Source organism: Meriones unguiculatus, chromosome 11 (genome assembly GCF_030254825.1).
Source record: "Meriones unguiculatus strain TT.TT164.6M chromosome 11, Bangor_MerUng_6.1, whole genome shotgun sequence".
NCBI lineage: Eukaryota > Metazoa > Chordata > Mammalia > Rodentia > Muridae > Meriones > Meriones unguiculatus.
Genome location: NC_083359.1, coordinates 35397401 through 35411143, shown reverse-complemented (window position 1 = coordinate 35411143; position 13743 = coordinate 35397401). Strand labels below are relative to the sequence as shown.

At 46.6% G+C, this 13743-nt stretch overlaps 1 long non-coding RNA gene across 7 annotated transcripts; it reads left to right on the top strand.

Annotated features, from left to right (window-relative positions):
- The first annotated feature begins 368 nt into the window (after positions 1–368).
- LOC110545377 (uncharacterized) lies at positions 369–13284 on the top strand. Of its 7 annotated transcripts, none has more exons than XR_009584477.1 (6): positions 369–443; positions 1130–1206; positions 1672–1726; positions 2523–2624; positions 2770–3657; positions 4280–13284. It is a non-coding gene; the product is annotated as an uncharacterized LOC110545377 (long non-coding RNA). The 7 variants fall into 7 exon arrangements; XR_009584478.1 differs by having other exon boundaries at positions 2417–2624; XR_009584476.1 differs by having other exon boundaries at positions 1672–2624; positions 2770–2896; positions 3375–3657.
- The last annotated feature ends 459 nt before the right edge of the window (positions 13285–13743 follow it).

The window sequence follows — 13743 nt, the reverse complement described above, 5'->3', positions numbered from 1 at the left end:
CAAATAGATGGCCATGACTCAGGGTGGTAGGCTGGAAGTGACCTTCTGTGACAGTCACCTTCTGTGACTGCAGGTCATGGGTTTGCTTTCAAGAACCCAGACACACGAGTGGCCACTGACAATATGCGTCCCAACATCACATATGGGGCATATTTTGCTCAGAAACATGCCCTGTTAGTTGTTGAAACCTTTTTTTGCGTTCCCTGAAACAAACGGCACTATGGTGTATTTTCTCTTGAGGAGCAGTAAATAAAAGTCTTTTCATGTTGACAATGATAATATTATATTCTACAATTGATTTGCATTTTTCTGTTCTGTGGATTTTTCTGCTTGGTATAAATCCCCAGGCTAAAATGAACTGGGCCTCACTCAGGGATCAGCAATGGACAGCTATTCATACAGATCCTGCCTGCAGGGATCTGGCTGCACCCAGATGGGAAGAGGTGAGGCACTGTAATGAAGAATTGTGTGTGAAGGTTTGGGCAGGTGCACATGGAGCCTTTAAGGATTCTCCAGGGGGAGCTGGTCTGAACCACACCACCCACCCCAAGTCCCGCCAGCTGGGTCCTCGGGAAAGCAAGCAAGAACCCAAACACCTTTTGGGGGTTTGTGGAGGAGCTGAGGCCTCATCACTTGCTGTGAGCCTTTCTGAGCATAAGATCCTCTTTCTTGCATCAGCCCACCTAGGAGCTGCTGATAAAGCCATGGCCCAATTGAGCCAGAGTTCATGCTAACCCTTGGCCACCCGCCGAGCACTTGCTCGTGTGCTAGCATTATCTCATTAAATCCTTACCACAATTCTGCACGGTAGGTGTTGCTGTTATCCCCATTTTACAGAGGAGGGGACCAAGGCCTAGTGTTCCACTGTGGATAACTTGCAGATAAGAACTCAACCCCCAGGCCGGCCTGGATGTAGTTACGGGTAACAGAAGAAAATAGTTGGGAAGCCACCCATAGTGATCACAATTATTCCTATACCTTGCCTTGAGCTAGCAGGATGAAAAGACAGAGAATGAATGAGCTCGTGACTGTGATGGGGCTGGGTTTCTGTGGGTTGCATTATTTAGTATGAGGGAGGCTCTGTAGTATCTTTGTATTTAGACCAAGGATGTGTCTCCTCTTCCTGTAGACCTTCATTGGAGAAGAAGATGAAGCATATTGAGGGAATACAGCGAGGCACCTTGGGCTTAGCTGAAGAATTTGGTGGTAACCTTACCCCCAAACCCTTAAAAAAAATAGAGCAGACATGTCCACTTCCTCTCTGGATGAAAGCTCTGAGGCCTGGTGGCGTCTGTGCCAGTAGGTTAGGGTAAACGAAACCGCCTTCTGGATACCCAGCTTTAAGTGGAAGTTTCCGTGGATTAGTAAAGTCACAAGATGCTTGCCTATTGAGTTTCAAGCCCTTTTCTCTTTTTTTTCCAAGCCTAGCTAAGATTCACTCAATAGGTGGAGTAGATGGAAGGAGATTGGGACGTGATTTCTATTCTTTTTTGTTTGGGTTTGTTTTCCACTCCCCCCACGCCCCTTTTTTATTTTAGCCTAGTAAACACATGAATGGTTGCTTTCAAATCGAGTTTTTTAAGTATAGCATTTGTGAGTGAAATTGCCCCTCTTACTTTCAAGATAATCGACTCCTATATATATATTTTTTTCCTTTTCCATTTCCTCCAGAAAAGTCAAGATGTTTCTCTTTAGAGCTTTGCTTCTCTGTGGGCGATTTTCCAAGGTGGGTACTTCATTAGTCAACACGAGTGTGGCCGTGACATTCAGGGATGAATGGCACTAGCCACTACCTACAGACAAACGCCACCAGCACGCCTTACAGAATGTGTTGGCTTCACTATGCTCTCACTTGAAACACCCAGAGAATGTCCACACACGCCCTGGAGCCGTGGCATGGCTGGTGGGAGGGGGAGGCTGGATTTCTGTATAGAATAACATCATCCACATGACAGTGCAGCGTGGGCTTTGGGGAAAGCAGGGGGCCTTAGGCTGCCTTGCCTTAACCATGATCTCCAGGAGCACTGGGCAAAGGAGGGCTAATCTTAGGTGGCATTAGGACTTCACTTCACACTGCATCCTGCAGTGACATTACAAACTCTAAATTCTCAGTCCTTCTGAACATATGGAGGACAAAAATCTCTGTTTTGTGAACTTATATCTGTAGCAGTAATAATAATAATAATAATAATAATAATAATAATAATAACAATAATAATGGCAAGTCAGACCTTGGCCTTGGCCATTTTGAATTAATAGTTTCTGATTTAGAGGTATTATGCTTTAATTGCTTTGTAAACATGCCACACACACACACACCTAATAATATTATCTTATAGAGGATTTAAAAGTCGGATGAAATTTCATTTAAAAATGAATTGACATATTTCCCCTGACTCAGTACATTCTCTGGTAGTGACAGAACGCACTGGTATAGCACTGTGTTCGACTAAGATTTGACGCAATGGCTAAGGCAGAGAGCGAGGCTCCCTACACTGCGATCCTCGCTTTTTTCTCGAAAGCCACACGGAATCAGGACCTTGGGCACTGAGAATAGCGCTGCCGTCATCTTCCCTGTCCTCATGCCTTGTGTGCTCTGGCCTCCTGGGTCTGCTCATCTTACCGTGAGTCTTAGGAATGCTTGGGAGAAAGGTAGCTAGCCGCGGTTTTAAGCAGGGTCGGTGATGGAGTTAGTAAGTTGTGCCTGCAAGGTCCAGCTTCCTCACCTCCAGACCAAGTGACTCTTGTTTTCTTATTTCCGGGGTTTAGGCCTCCGGAAGATGGAATCCAGTTTACCTCTGCAGCCTGCTGAAGACACAGAGGCCAGGAATGGATGGAGCAGGTGCATGTGGGCGGGTGGACAACAGCAGCCAGAGCGCGAAGATGAAAGTCACGTGTGAGTTCTGCGCTACAGCCTCTCTTCCTCTCAGGCTGCAAATCTTTGGCAATCGGAGGCAGGCTCCGAATTAAGCTTAATTAAAATTCACTCTTAATTAGGGCCATTACTTAAAATCAACTCTATGTAATAAAGCTGTGTAATCATAATTAAGCCCCGGGAATGGAATTAGGAAGCACGGATTGTGAAAGCCAAACACAGGGGCCCGGTGTCGGTACAGGCGGCAACAAGCTCTTCTTCTTCTTCTTCAATTAACAGGATTTTTGAGTAAACAAGGATCAGCCAGTCATGATGAGCACTCAGATAGCCTCGGGGATGGTGGGCACATCAGAAAGAGGACTTGAAGAAAGTAGACCACAGGGGCAGTGGGCTCAGGTAGCGTGATGGGTGACAGAGAGGGTCCTCCAAGGAGCAGGGCCAAGTTCTCACTCGGTGAGTGATGCTCACAGGCCTGACTCAGGACTCTTTGTTTCCACAGCTGTGAGTTCAGGGGTGAAGGCAACGTTTCCCAAACTGCCTTTAACTCAGGGTCCCTGCTTCCTATGGAGCTCTTGTTAGTGGAGTTTAGATCAGCACAGCCAAGATAAGCGTCTCCACCTGTCTCCTCGGCTGCTGCAGCCACAGGGTTTGATCTTTAAAGTATGAAAAGGAGAAGAGAGAAGTAACAGCTGGTGGCAGTCTCCTGCTTTGCCGTCCTTAACAAGCCACCGAAGAGCAGGAACATAATTTGGAAATGAAAGGGTCAGTTTGGGAATAAAAGGGTAAGTTTTTCAAGTTGGGTGTACCCAATGCTGGCAGCGATCTAGGGTGGGGTTTCCTTCTTAATTTCTTGAGCTACAGTGTGAGAATTAGAATAGACAATGCCTTCGGGTTGTTCTTGTAAATACAAAGCACTCCTACACAGCGTAGTGTCTACGATAGTGCCTTATGTAGTTTTGATAAATGTGTGATGTTTTAAGCACTGTTGTTTATATGTACAAGACTGCTATTGGCCATATTGGTCAAATTAAGCAGACTTTGTTTTCTCCAATTTACACATAAATAACTGTGGGCTCAAAGAGGCTCAGAAACTCACATAAGAAGCAGGTTCATAGAAAGAGCCGCACATGTGATGGTTATTATAAAGATAGCACCTGCCCAGGCTTGTCTGTTGATTGAAATCAGTGACACCCGGTGGAGAACATGTGCCTAGAGGCACATGCTTCCAAAAGGATGCTGCTTTCCCTCGCCAGGCCCAACCCCATGTGTCTAGTTCTGCCAGAGAAAAAGTTGTGCTTATTCTAGAGTTGTGAGTTGGGGGCGGGGGCGGGACGGGGGCAGGGGAGTGAAACACAGAATGCTCCTTCTCCCAGCTTCCTGACCATTTCATTTTCTTTGCTTCAGGTTCTTGGGGTTAATTCTCAGAAGTGGTAAGGGGATGGAGACAGCCATAGCCTTCATCACCTGCTTCCCTTTATAGCCCCGATTGCTCCAGGAATGCCTCCTCCTGTGTGCAGGTACCGACATCACCACGCCTGGTACTAAATTAAGCACATCAGAGAGTCTCTTTTATCCCGCATCCACGTTTCTAAAGTCATCCGTGTTTTGCAGATGGGGAGATTGAAGCAGATTGGGGTAAAGCTCAGTCAGCTCATTGGCCACAGAGAAATATGTCATTTGACCCCAGGTGGGTGTTTACTTCACTCTAAGAGACAGTATACTCTTCCAGAGATGCAGGCTGGACTGGGGCCTCCCAGACAGTTTCTACCCATGGCAGCATCAAGAGCAAGACTATACACTTTGGCACAGCCAACATCTCACAGCCTCAGGTCTACACAGCAGAGGGGGGTGTGTGTATGTGTGTCTCATGATTCTTTCGGGCCTCAGAATTCACTGAGCTCAGTTCTCATGTTTAGCCATCAAGAGAGCACCAAGTAGAAATTCACCTGGGGTCTGGCCTTCATGAAGCCATCCAACTCTGACCTTTAATGTCATTATATGAATTATACCCATACTAAAGGTGTCTGGGTGAACTCTATCCAAAGTGAAATACTAAGGTCTTGAACCTTTCACAGTTTTGGCAAGGCTGTGTTAGTATTTCCTCACTTGTTTATGAGCAGGAACTGTAGCTGGAAAGAAAGCAGGACACAGGCTAAGCTGTGAAGGCCTGAGGCCTGAGGCCTAAGCTAGCAGTCATCATTGTTCAGCTCTGCCTGGGGCCTTTCTGTTCCTTTCTGCTGCCTAGAGAGGCCATCTTGATTAGAGACCTGGAGCTCAGGGGCACTTTGGTAAGGAAAATTCATGGTTAGCACCAAGTACCACTAGAAATCAGCCAGGAGCCTCTTGCTCTTGAGAGAAGGAAGAATGTGTCAGGCAAGGGAGTTAGAGGTTAATTTAAGCTTCCCAGGCTCCATTCCCCTCCCATCTCCTCACCAAGCCTCCCATGTGGAGGCCTTAACCTGCGCAAATCCATCATGGAGGGAGAGCAACTGTAAAGTGACCTAGTGTCACTCGCTGCGGAGGTGAGAGCTCCCTGAGGTGTGTGGCTGGTTTGCGGGTGCTTACAGACCCCACCTCCCCCCACATGCTCCTGACCAGAGGAAGCCGCAGCCTCTTTCTGAGCATGACCCCTCTGTCCTTCAAGATCATTTGCCTCTATTTACACTAAATAGAGCCAGCTCTACTTCTGAGTGCCTGTATTTTGGGCAAGGCAAGCTGGAGGTCCCCACAGCCGGTCCAAGCAGGCGTTGGCTGTCCTGGAGATGGTCATGTGGAAGGCTGTCCCAAGCCTGCTCCTCTGACAAAGTTTAGCAAACAGCTTATCTCCCTCAAAACACGTGAGGTAATGTTTATATAAGATCACCCTGTCCCCTTCACCTGGCTGTGAGGTGCTGGCATGACTGCACAATGATGCTGGTGCCTGGACTATCCTGCCCCTCTCCCCCCACCCCACACCCCTTGGTAGGATGGGAAACCACCATCTAGCCTTCTCCACAGCAGGTCTGGAGAGAGCAACGCTCTATAAACATGTCCAGTGCCCCTAAGTCTCCATGGGTCAAGACATACTTGTGTATGGAATGGGCATGGTTTTCTTCAGGAGGAAACTGAGGCAGAGAGCAGCAGAGCATTTTTTTTTTTTTCTGAAGATGCAAAGTCAGTTGGTGGCCTGGATGGGGAGCCAGGTCTGACCCCTCAAATCTCCTCTGAACTGTTCTGTGGAAAATATTCATTTAAAGAAACTAGGATGTTTAGTAAGGACGGACAGAAGGACAGCTAAATGGATGGACAGGGAAAAGATAGCTGGCCTGGTATGGTGGGGTGTGCCTACACCCACAAAACTTAGAAAGCCAAGGCAGAAGAATTGTGAGATTCAGGCCAGTGTGGGTTACATATAAAGATGCTGTTTCAAACAAATAAATGGGGGGGGGGGATGAGGAAAGGAAGGAGAGAGGGTGGAAGTAGTGTGGGGAAGACAGAAAGGAAGAAAGGGAGATGAAGGTGAAAGAAGAGGAGGAGAGAAGGGAGGAGAGGGGAGAAGAAGGGTGGAAAGGAGAAGAGAGACTAGATAGGATAGAGAAGGAAATGTGTAAGTATAATTAATTCTGGAAGAATACATTGAAAACTGCAGAGTGAGAATGGGGAGGCTGGCTGTGTATGTGTGTGTACACGTGTTCTTGTTTATGTGTTGTGTGTCTGTAATCAGAAGAAAGATGATCACACACGTTACTCTTTCTTGCTTGCTTCTTGTCCCCTCTGAGCTGCTGCCATTCTGTGGGTGTGAGCATATTTTCAATGTTCCTCTCTCCTTTCTTGCCTTCTGTCCCTGTGCGTCCTTCACAAGGATGAGAGCCACACAGTAGAGAGGATGAGGCAGATGTTCTGAGACAGCCACAGCCATTTCCTCACCTCCAGTGCGCTCAGATACCTGGGCAGTGGAGACTGGATGGAGCCCAGATTGTGATGTCTGAGAGCCACACAGGGGATGCCCCAGTGACTTCTCTCCAGAGCTGATGACCACAGACTCCCTTGGCAGGAGCCCAGAGCAGAGATGTTTTCTTTCCTGCTGTTTGTGACTATGACCGATTTTAAACAACCTGCATGCTTAACAGCTTGGAAGTGTTTAAATGAGTTTTGGTTCAGTTCATGATGGAGTACGGTACATTAAGAACAAGTCACAAATCCTACCTTTCCACAGTAATATTATGGTAAAACAACCAAGCAAACCCTGCAGTCAGGGTTCCTCAGGGTGGAGTGTGGAGAAGTCAGGCCAGCATATGACAAAGTGTTAGCTCTTAAGGCTACAGGCTAGCATTATTTTTCAATGTTTTTTTTTCCCATTTTCAATGCACCAAATGTGTCATTTTTATTGTAAACACTTTTGATAATGATCTCTTCAATCAAGAGCAACAATATAAGTCTGTGTAGGGGAATAAGAGCAAAGTGATGTATTTGGGTGATAAATTTATTTTTATGTATTAATTTATTTTCTTTTTAGAGACAGCATATTAGTATGTAGCCCAGGCTGGTCCTTCTGCTTCAGCCTCTGGAATGATGGAATGACAAGTTTTTGTTGCCATGCCCGGCTCCCACACACCTTGACTTTACAGTTTCCTAATTTTAAGCACTTCTTGTGTTTAGTTTTATACTGGAGCATTTATATTTAACATGCTTTTAAAATATGGGTAAAGAGGAAAAGAGATCTGTTGCTAAGCAGCCAATGTTTCAGGTTCCCCTTGACCCATTCCTGATAATTGGTTGGGTTAGCATTTCATGAATGTCTTTTTTTGTTGTTTTCTAATTCTTTTTTTTTTCAAAATTCTTTTTTAATTTTTTATTTTATTTCTATCAATTGCAGTATATTCACTTTGTATCCCAGCTGTAGCCTCCTTCCTTACCCCCTCCCACTCCCACCCTTCCTCCCTCTTCTTCTCTTATGGCCCCTCCCCCAGTCCAATGTTAGGGGAGGAGGACCTCCCCTTCCATCTGACCCTAGTCTATCAGGCCTCATCAGGACTGGCTTCTGTGTCTTTCTCTGTAGACTGGTAAGGCTGTTCCCCCCTCAGGTGGAGGTGATCAAATAGCCAGCCCACGAGTTCATGAGACGGTCCCTGTTCCTATTATTGGGGAACCCTCTTGGACACTGAGCTGCCATGGGCTACTTCTGTGCAGGGGTTCTAAGTTATCTCCATGCCTGGTCCTTGTTTGGAGTTTCAGTCTCAGAAAAGACCCCTGTGCCCAGATTTTTTTGTTTCTGTGCTCAACCATGTTCGTGGCAGCTTTATTTATAATAGCCAGAAGCTGGAAACAACCCAGATGTCCCTCAACTGAGGAATGGATACAGAAATTGTGGTACATTTACACAATGAAATACTATTCAGCAATTGCAAACAAAGAAATCATGAAATTTGCAGACAAATGGTGGGATCTAGAAATGATCATCCTGAGGGAGGTATTCCAGAAGCAGAAAAACACACATGGTATATACTCATTTATAAGAGGATATTAGACATATAATATAGGATAATCATACTAAAATCTGTACATCTAAGGAAGCTAATCAAGAAGGAGGACCCTGGTAAGATGCTCAATCTTCATTCAGCAAGGCAAACAAGATGGACATCAGAAGAGGGAGAAAACAGGGAACAGGACAGAAGCCTATCACAGAGGGCCTCTGAAAGATTCTACCCAGCAGGGTATCAAAACATATGCTGAGATTCATAGCCAAACGTTTTGCAGAGTGCAGGGAATCTTATGAAAGAAGGGGGAGATAGGAAGACCTGAAAGGAACAGGAGCTCTACAAGGAGAGCAACAGAATCATTAATGTCTTAAATGTGTGGGTCAGCTGGCCCTGGGAAATAATGTTGGAGGTGAGAAACACTTAGGTAGAAACAGTGCCAGTCCATGAGTGGGATCAGTCATGGTCTAGTGGGGAAAAAGCCTCTTCATCGTCCAATGACAGGTGTCACCGTACAGTCTCTCAAAAGTAATAATAGCAATGTCTGTGGCTTCAAAGTCAACCCATCTACGGAGAGGCTCCCTTCAATTCCTGCTCCCCCCGGCTTCCTTTTCTGTGGACGTAAGCTTTCTCATCCTGTCATGGTGAAGGTTAAATGATGCCTACGTGCAAAGGGTTGAGCAAGGCCATCCTCACTGTGAGTCATATGATCAGCATCATGTTGAAGGTGTGTATGCCCAACCCTCAGCAAGCCAGATGTGCAGAGCTGGTATTTGGTTCACTGTAGAGCTGGTGGTTCTGTTCCCAGAAGGCGCTTTATCTACCTTCTCTGCCTAACTGAAAACTGTGTTCTAAACCTCACCATATGGCCTTGCAGAAAGCACAGACAACACTTCATTCAAAGATCAAAGGATAAATTAATCTACTTCACAAAAACATGAGAGGAAGGCAGACCTCTCTCTTTATTCAGGATGTTGTGATTTTGTCTACACTGCTGCCGTGTCTCTTGGTACAGGAGAGTCCATGGTAGTGACACAGCCTCATGTGGCTTGACTTTTCACTGAGGATGTGACAGATGCAGAGGCTTTGCAGAAAGTCATGACTGGAGAGTAAAGGAAGAGTTAGGAAGGGGCTGTGCACAGGGAAAAGCCTCAGGGACCTGCTATCAAAGCAAAGATACTCAGGGTATGCTTGGAAAACATCCAGGGAAATAAAATCAGAGGGGAAAATCTACTTATAGGTATCCACATCACCCCGTATCAATATTAATCATTTGTGGCTGTCCTTTGGGTCATTGGCATTTGGGTCATATCATTAGATATCTACCTCAATTCACTTATAAGGCATTCTGTCCCACCTCATCCTGCCTCACACTGGACATCGAAGTGAAAGAGAAGAGAGCACAGGGATCATTCTTGAATAAGGAAGCCACGCAGGAGTCTGAGACTGTGTACTTTAGAAAGATGGGAGGCAAGGTAGTGCCTGATGAGGCCAGAACAGGTTAAATGCTGGCCAGAGGGAGCAGCACCTGGAGCTGGGCCTTCAAGGACCGTGTGAACTGTGACCCAGTTGATCTGAGAGAGATGCTTTCAGCTGCCTTAGGCATAGGGCAATGATGCACGGAGAACCTCAACTGTACCTGGATCACAGGTGAGTTTCAGGAGACCTGAGGCACAGAGGCTACTGTGCAGTGAGATGGCCCCAAGCAGGTTATAGGATGTTATAGGCTAAGGGGCCTACTGCAGTAACAAGGGCTACCCTCAAAGGCTCTAGGTGCCCACACACATGCAGCTGCAGGCTTCTTGTATACTTAGGAGCAGAGATTAAATGAGTCACTTGGAATTCAGGCCCCTCATCCTTGATCCTATGCCTTCAGTTGGGAGAGGAGAATTACATTAATCTATGTTTTCTTTTATCAAATGAGTTTGGAGAAGCACACCAGATCCTGAGATTCATCTATTCATTTGTTCATTCAGAACACTGCTGCATGCCCCAATCTGGGCAGTGATGCTAAAAATCTCTTTGGGAGCTGCACAGCTTATCAAGACCTTTCTCTAATTTCAGGAATCTTACGGCCAGGAGGAGGAAGGGGCACATACTGACTCCACAATGTTAACTGCAGGCTGGTCACTATACCTCCTCCCAGCACTGGGTAGACTTAGGATTCTCTCAAGGAATGCTGGCTTTTACTCAGGATAGACCATCTCTACATGGCTGCCTCTTATTACAACCTAAAACTCAGATCCTAGCACCCCTTGCTCTAGCTGCCATGTCTTTACTTCCAACGAGCCCTTCTGAGCACTCACAATTGCTTAGCATGTGCTGTCTTCTAGTCCCATTCTCCGTCGTCCAGGCTACCTGTACCTCAGACTGATGTTACTTCCTTTGGAAGGCTTTCTCAATCTGACTAAATCTTTGGTAGCTTCACACTCCCTAACGCCCCTCATAGCTCTTATTCCAGCCATCATAATTTTGCATTTACTTACACAATTGGCCATAATGACGTTCATATTATCCTTTTTAATAATCAAATTATTGTAGTGTAATTTGTGTATAAGAAAAGGTCCTCTTTCTATGAGTACTAGCAAATCTTTACAAAGCTTATATCTTGGGTAACCATCACCATAATCAAATGCGGAACATTCCATCTCTCCAAAAGTTCAGTGCCCTTCCCAGTCATTCATGTGGTGCATATGAGAGTCCAGTCCTTCAGATTGCTGAGCCACGCTGTCTCGTTGGCTCCTGAGAGTTGCCCCTGGTTGCTCAGGCAGCCTTCAGCTTCTTCGGGCACCCGTAGTTCACCTGGGTGGCCTTTGGAAGTGGTCTGACTCACCTCCACTGACGTGACTGCTCTGTTCCCATGCTCAGCAGTTGTGCCAACATAAAACCATGCTCCCCTGCCCCTTGCCAGGTTATGGTTTTGGCCAGAGAAGGCTGATCATGTCCGACCCCCTTCAGAATCACGGATGCTTCCCAGAGATACACAGTACTTCTAGACCAGCCATGGCAATGAAGCTGTATGGCCGGTGATGACAGGCAAATCCTTCTATCCCTGAGAACTTGCTCTTCCTTGTCTGTGGAAAGGAGACAATGCTGTCCTCACAGGGTCATAACGCAAACCTACATATGTGAGGTTCTGTTCTCTGTCCCTTTCTCTCTCTGGACCTTCAGTTCCTTTCTCTGTCAGGCAATGGCCAAACTACAGTTCTCTCAGGTGTCTTCCCTCTTGGACTTTCCTCGGACTGGAAATGGCCCTATAGTTTTTCAGCACAGGAAAAATTGGAATAAGAGAATGGCCAGTTTCTCTGACAGTTCTTTTCCTGAATAAAAGAACTATCCACTCTGGCTTCTAGAACAGGCCTGTGGTTTTTGGATCACTGGGCTGATATCTTAGCTATTTTGAAGTCCATTAGGGAATGTAATAGAGCTCCCAATTTCCACATGTGGCCACTGGTGCTGTGAAGCATGTCCTTTGCTGGGAACTAGCCCTTGATGGGGAGAAATGAGTCACAGGGTAACTGAGGGGTGGGGATAGTGTTCCATTTGCAAGCCAATAGTTCAGCTAAAACCACTTCCAGGTAGGCCCTGTCCCCGCCACTTAGCAACAGAGAATTCTTCGGGGCCTACTATGTGTCAAGTGCTTAACGTATTGTCACTGTCAACTTAGGGAGGTGGTGGCCCTTATCTGTAGGTGGAGAAATGAGTTTCTTCCACGTGGCTTACCATGTGCTTTGACGAGCTCTGGGTGGAGAGAAGGGACACAGTGTGTGATTCTGTGTGGCCAGGAGAGGGGCCACACAGAAGAGGCTTCTGCTTGAAATACGAGAATGCCAACATGCCAGGAACTTACCACTATGTTTACTTCTCCGGACCTTGTGACCAGACAGGTGGTAGCTCGAATTGTTTCCTAGACCCTTGGATTCCCAGATCAGAGGCTTTCACTGCAAGCACACTCAAGGACAGAAAGGGGGAGGTGTTGTCAGAAACCAGTGACAAAGCTATTCCCAAATCATTATATCCACTGCTCCAGGTTCCCAGTAGGAGAATGGGTCTCTGGAAGCAGTCAGTGGAAGTCATGCCTTCTTCACTGAGCCCTACAAATAGAACAACGTGTGTTCCTTTTTTTTCGGCAGTGTGCCCAATGTTTAAACTCGGCAGCGTTCACTAATTGAGAGCTGCTGTCCTTACAACTCACACACACAATGGTACCCAGCTGCTTTCTTCACCACAAGCCCAAAATTGCATGTTTCAGTATCCCTGGTGTCTGGGCCAGCCTGAGAATGGGCTGTGGCTTAGGGCCCATTTTTGCACCAGCATCCAAGAGCCCGGTAGACCTCTGTGGATTGTGGCTCCTCTCTCCGCAGTCTAAACAGAAGTGCCCCTTATGCCTCAGCTGTGTATAGACCGCAGCTCCCCAACATCAGGGCAATAGTGTTGGCAGTGACTTGGAGAAGCTGACATGCAAATCAAATGACAGCCAAGAAGAATCAAGAATGGATGAAAGCAGACAGGAAAAAGGTATGGAAGTGACAGTGGAAGGCACACTGAACTCACAGAGAGGCAGGGCCTGGTGGTGGGTGAAGCTCAAGGGGTTTGTATCAGCCTGGCACCTCATGAGTGTGTTATTTGGGACACTGAGGTTCAGTTTTTCTATCTGTAAAAATGAGGACTCTACTAGCTCTTCTATCAGAATTTAGTTAGTTTTTTTTTTTTTTTGTTTGCTTCTCCAAGGCAAGGTTTCTCAGTGTAGCCCCGGTTGTCCTGGAACTTGCTTTGTAGACCAGGCTGGCCTCAGACTCAGAAATCTGTCTGCCTCTGCCTCCCAAGTTCTGGGATTAAAGGCATGCAGCACCACACCCAGCCGGAAGTTTATACTTAGAGAGATATAATGAGGTGCTGTGTTAAAACGCTCAGCTTTCCTTACAAGTGCTCAATAAAATGTATCTGTACTCATGATGCCTTTAATTGTCTGCTGTTGGTCAAATAGTTGTCCATTCCTGTATAGATTGGGTGTGGGAGACAGCATTTACAAGCTGAGAGGTTGGGGAAATGGCTAGACCACCCCAGTGTGTGACCCCTCCATTTTGTACCCTGTCGCCATCCACGCGTGAGCTCTGAGTGCATGGTGCCAGGGCAGAAGCAGAGCTTTCTCAGCCTCTGAGGAGCCACTTTTCCAGCCCAGACTTTCCCAGCCGCTGAAAAGCTGTGTTGGGCTTTAGAACTGCCGCAAATGACCTCAAGGGGGCAGCACAAGCTTGATAAACCAAACCTTGACTGACCTCCGGGACTGGATTGAGCTGGCTGCCTGGACAAGCCAGAGAAGACTGGGCTGCCAGGCTAGTGCCTAGCTAGGTTCCAAAGGTGGAGAAACAGAAGGTGTGTTGAATTAAGACATGTGATCTGTCCCACCTC